The following is a 6,000-nucleotide window of genomic DNA, read 5'->3' as shown; positions in this document are numbered from 1 at the left end:
TGGCACAAGCAGAACAGCTGCATCTGTTTAAATTTCTTCCAAAACCAGTATTGTGACAACTGAAGTAATGTATGTGCATATGTATTTCATCCCATGCTGCAAAAATTAATTTATTATTTGTGATATTATTGCTTATATAATCTCCATCCTAAACCAGGACTCTACAGTCATGTGCTGATATATATGGTAAATGGGATACAGACAGAAGGAAGACTACAAAGAGATATTAAAATAATAATGATCTACATGCTTGGTTTCTGCCTATCAATAGCCTCTGCGTGGTAAGTATTCTCCAGATGTCACAGAGAGGGAGAGCTTTACGGAAGCATTTGAAGAGGCCTTATGAAGTAAAAGAGAAGCTCCTTTAGAAGTGAAATGGAGAGAGCCATCAGATGAAGGGTGATAGTGTTTGCTCAAACAGGCAGCAAGAGGAGTTGGCACCATAACAACAAGCAGTGCCTAATGAAAATAAAATGGGGAAGCATAAGCCACAGGTGAAGGCAATGAGCTTATGCTTGCTATGATAGAGAAGGATTATACACTGAGCAGTCCCAAAATTTTTGGTAATAATCTGAATGTGTATAAATGTTTGCCTCTGCTGAAAGTGAGGTGAGGTTTGTAGAAATACAAGAAGCAGGCAAACCCCTTCTTAGGGAGTTTTGACAAAACATACAGATAATGAGGATTTGGTAACTAAGTTGTGCAGTTTTTAGTTTAAAAATGTTGGCTGAGCGGAAGTATGTGGATGGGTGATAATTCTGATGAGTATCAGTTTTCCATTACAAGTTGGGGATATAACTTTCCATTTATTTTAACTAGCATGAAATTCATTTTAAAGTCAATCTTCTCACATCTGTTTCACTTTAATGTTATTACACTCTGCAAGGAGACTGTGGTCTAGAGAGTTAATCAGCAACAAAAACTGTAATGGGTAGAGGAGGAGAATCTATATGGTTGTTGAATCCCCACCATTGTTTTTCTCTCTTAAGACCTTATACAAAGGCCTGGGAAGTGAAAAAAACCCTTCCACTACCTTGCTTTGAGCTTTGGGTTTGTCTCCTGTACCTTATTAATTGTACCAGCAAGCAGACCAAATAAATTAATAGGGACGAATATTGCATTGGTATCAAATAATCTATAGAATTGCTGAAGATGCCATCGAAGATGCACTCTGTAGTATGTTTAATTCAAAAAGTCATTCAAAATGAGAAGTGCAGATATGCTAGGATAATAAATAAACCAATATGCTACTGTTGATTTGATGACACCTCTGAAAGTATTGGTCTGATATAAACTACTTCCAGGTGCTACTGATGTACTGGTCTGCACTGCTTGCATTATGTGTTTTACTGTGTTATAGCTCAACCAGCGTGCTAGAGTTGTGAGGCAGGAATGAATAGAAGCAGAACTTTTTCCCAAAAACCTTCAGCTCACATCATGATTAACTCAGTTCTTGTTTTTCCAATTACCCTCCCAAATTTATACTTTTTCCAACCAACATCTTAAAAAGACTACAATAACATGGTTTTTAATTTCTATCTTCTTTCTATTTATTTTTTTTTTTGGTCAGGGAAATTAGCATATTTTGTTAATATGCACACTGTATCTTCCGTCTTCTGTCTTTCCTTTGTCACAGTACTGCTCCACTGAGAGAGACCCCAGTGAGCCTCTTTTTAACTGTGTGAGGATGCAACTTGCCTGAACCTGAGAACATCATGACTGACAGTGAAAAAGGACGGGTTACTAGACAGCCTTAGGACACGTCTTCACTAAGCTAAAGGTCAAATTTAGATCAGGCTTAATGGAAAAAAAAGATATCTCTCTATAGATATGCCTGTTTATCTATGGGTTGCCTTTGAGGATACTTCTGCCTGTAACCTCTTGAGAATGATGCTAGACCTACAGAAATCCTTAGGGCACTAGCATAGTCAGAATAACCATCAGGAGATATGATTCTGTGAAAATACTACTGCAGAAGCCTATTCTGAGAAAGTGCAAAGGGATGTCTGATGAATGCAAACTATTTCTGTCTTCCCTCTCCTTGTTAACTATTCACTAGGTTGCTAGCATGTGGAAGTGATTCCAGCAGCAAGCTGAAAACCTACAGACAGCTTTAAAACTATTAGAAATATGCAGAGGCTTTGAAATCTAAGAAGGATGGTTATGAGTATTGACTTCAATCTCCTGTATCACCCACAAAAAAGATCCCCCATTACTTCAGCTGCCACTATACTTCCCCTCAGTTACCAGTGTGACCGAGTCCTGCCTAACACAGTAGAGGTAAGTAAGAATACATGAACAGAAGACACAGGATAAGACCACATGGGGTGCAAAACAGAAGATGGAAGACTGCATTAAAAACATGTCCTTGATATTGTTTGGTCCTAGTTTTTCCTGCCAGCTTCAAGGGCACAAAGATAATGTACACTTAATGCACTTTGGATGGCAACAAGGCATACTTGGTAATCCCAGCACTGCATTCACCATGGGTTTTGGCAATATATGTAACATTGTTTTCCTAATAGTAATTATGGCTCTGAGAGGTATAAAATGCCTGATATTCCAGTGGAATATCAAGTTTAAGACTAAAGAGAAACCTTAAAAATTCCATTATTATTAGTCATTACAATGTTAATAATTTTAGCAGAAATATCCAGCTATTTGGGGCTTGTGAATGGAATTTTAAAACAGTATCACTAGGTGTTGTTAGATCAGACTTCATACCTACAGTTTACTAAGAATAAAAAAAAAATGCCTTGTGATTGAATGCTATTCTGAATTCTGGTGAAGTAAATGGTTCTTTTAAGGTGTGTGTTTCCCCTCAGATCTGTATTCATTTTACAAGTTATGCTGCTATAGCTGAAAAATGAGTCTTGTACTCTCCTGAGTATATTTGCAAAGACATTAAATGATTTGTGGTCATCTTCAGTTAACATTGACAATAATTCTATAATATCTTTGAAGTAAGGCCAACACCACCCTTTTTAACTTTTTTTGGGTTTTTTTTAAATGCAATTTCTGTTATTGCATGTTTTCCTACTTTGCTGATACTTCTGGAGGAAGGCTACTTCAATATTCTGTTTGGAAGTACCCCAGTTTTATGTCACCTTTTCTCCCGTAACATATTGCTGTTATTTCCTTAGACTTCTTGGAGGTTTTAATACGTGCATTTCACTGCCACTCACTCTCTACTGGTTTGAATGGTAAGAATAGGCACCATGTCCCTCACCAGTTCATCTTTCTCTGGAATCTCTTTCCTCTCTCTTGGGTCAATCATGCTAAAGGTACATAAAATCTATTTTATCTAACATGTCAATGTCACTCTATTAACTTTCCTCTGTGGTACACTGTTTCCATTATAGGAATTTAGAAGCTTGGGAAGGGAACAAATATTCAACTTTAGCCAGGCAAATTTGAGTTTTCTTCCAAAGCTTCTCAGGATCTCTGGTCATGCACTTCTTTTCTCCTCACATCAGAATGTCATTTGTTCATATCATAGTCTGCTGCATTGCCATCTATATTTCACTGGTTTTCCAGTAAAGCTGCTGATGAGAATGCCAGTTGGAGGAAACTGTTTCCTTCAATGTAATATGCTCACAAAAATGGTGTGGCGTTGGTTTTTTTTCCTTAACAGTACCTGCTTGCAACCTGCCAACACATTGTGTGTATAAAAATATTTGCCATCTAACACATCTCCAGAAGTACCTCTTCTTATGGAAATTTTCCTTGAGGAAAATGTTCACATATATATATATGTATATAACCTCCATGATGCTACACAGCAGGTAAGAATTGTAGGTTTTGCTCTTTTAGCAATGATGAGTGAACCAACTCTGCTTTTCTACTAAACACACAATTTTACAACAATGAGCCTGTCTGGCTTCATTTTCTGCTGCTATTCAAGGGGGAGAGAAAAATTATATAAGTCAGGAACAGTGTGGTGACTGGGCTATTAACTCACTTCTGTTCTGCACAGTTAAAAGAGCTTCTCTCCTGTGGATTATATGCTTAGATGGAACCACATTTATTATTGCTTGCTGCCTCACTAAAGAAAGAATTATAGAATCATAGAACAGCCTGGGTTGAAAAGGTTATCTAGCTCCAACCTCCCTGCCATGGCCAAGGACACCTTTCACATGCATCCGTTTGATTTGCCCACAAGCTTGACGTAGTTTTAACTCAGAAATGGGACTTTACCTCTTTGAGCTATTACAAAGTGCATTTTTGCATGCCTACTATTTACCCATATATATAGCTCCTAAACTCATATTGTGAAAATCAGGTCACAATTAGATGTCTCAATTTTCACATCCCTCCTTCTTTTTGTAATCCGTAAGTTCTTGTGTTGGCCACATTGCACTCATTGCTAAGATCCACATTTCTGGCACCATAGTACCTTGTACACCCATACCCAATTTAAAATTAATACCCCTCCAACCTGTACTGTGATGGTCCACTGGTTTACGCAGAATTCTCCTGAATTCTAGCAATTCAGGAGAGCTAGCAATGCTGTTTTCATCCTTTTTTGTCCTCAGTGTGTGCACTCTTAAAAAAATGATGTGATGTATTGCAGTTCTTGCATCTTTTTCAAGTTCTCAGAGCCAGGATCTCTAAGATCTGTTTCATTCAGTGTTTTAGTCTAACTGGTCAGCACTGTGTCACAGGCACCTCTGAACAGCACAATAACCAACCCCACTGGTCCACAAAACAAAAGGCCTTCTGTGGCAACAAGCTGCCACAGAAGAGAGACTACCATGGAGACCATTCGTGATCCTGTAAGAAAGATCCATTGTATTTCACATCCCTTTGTTCTGAAAGCACTAGGAATTATCTCACGTCCATTCATCATGAGCCAATGAGTTATCCCAAGTTTAGAGTTTGGGAACTGCAAAAGTGTTAAAACTCACAAAAACTCACAAAAAATAGGCCTGGAACAAGAAAAGTAGAAAGGAAGTGAAACCTATATCAGCTGAGCTGGAAGTGTACCCAGAGGTACTTAAGCTCCAGCTTGAGACTTAAAGTGTGAAGGAAAGGAAGTTACTTGCACTATCCAAGTAATCAGTAGCTTTATGATAAAGCATGTGTACATGTATACATAAGTAGAAGGACTGAAGAGAAGAAAAGAAGAGATTAAAGCTGACTTCTTGCAGGGTATGGCTGAGGACTATGCATTGAACTTTTAATTTTGTTATAGGCATTTGCATTCTTTTTGACACCTATGAACCTTGTTTCAGTTTTCCTGAGTTGCACCTGCCTGTTTTCCCTTAAGTCAGATGTGAAAGAATATGCTGTGGGTAGGTATATCTGCCTGCTGAGGCACAATGCACTACAAGGAATGGACTTTGGAGACTGCAGACAAGGCACATTGTTGCTATGATCAAACATTTTTCTCGTGCGTGCAAGACCCACATGAGAGCAGAGGGTGTTCCTCCAGCATTGTAAAGCCAAATGACATTCCAGAAGCAGCTGCCCAGCCAATACGTCCACGCTCAGTGTAGGTTCTCCACTAGGGAAATTTGAAGCTCCTATCTCAGATTTCTACCTGACAAAAAAATCTAGGACAATCTTATTTGGGAACTTTGGAGCTCATTTTGTGGGTTATTCGCTCTAAGATAAGATTACAACAGATCTGTGACTGAACTCAAACCCAAGGTACATCTGGTGGCAAAAATTTGCTTTTTCTTCTTCTTTATTTTCTTTGCAGATATGCAGGAAGAATTTTGACTGAAGTTAGTACATTCTTGATGTTAATGCAGCTTTTGTTTTACTTTTTTTTTTTTAAATATAGGTATCAGTCTTTCAAAGCTGACTTCCAAGTGAACATCTCTCAGTTGGTAAATGATGTGAAACTTATTTTTGGAACATGTAGGAATAGCAAAAGGGCTCACTAATCTTCTAATAAGATAAAGTTACTTCTGAAGGATAAAATTAGCATGCTGGAAATTTTCCAACAATTATATTTTTACAGCCCTACCATGTATATTATATAGTGTGTTTCTA

Source organism: Pseudopipra pipra, chromosome 3 (assembly GCF_036250125.1).
Source record: "Pseudopipra pipra isolate bDixPip1 chromosome 3, bDixPip1.hap1, whole genome shotgun sequence".
Classification (NCBI taxonomy): domain Eukaryota; kingdom Metazoa; phylum Chordata; class Aves; order Passeriformes; family Pipridae; genus Pseudopipra; species Pseudopipra pipra.
The sequence above is the reverse complement of the archived record's forward strand: the minus strand, read 5'-3'. Positions refer to the sequence as shown.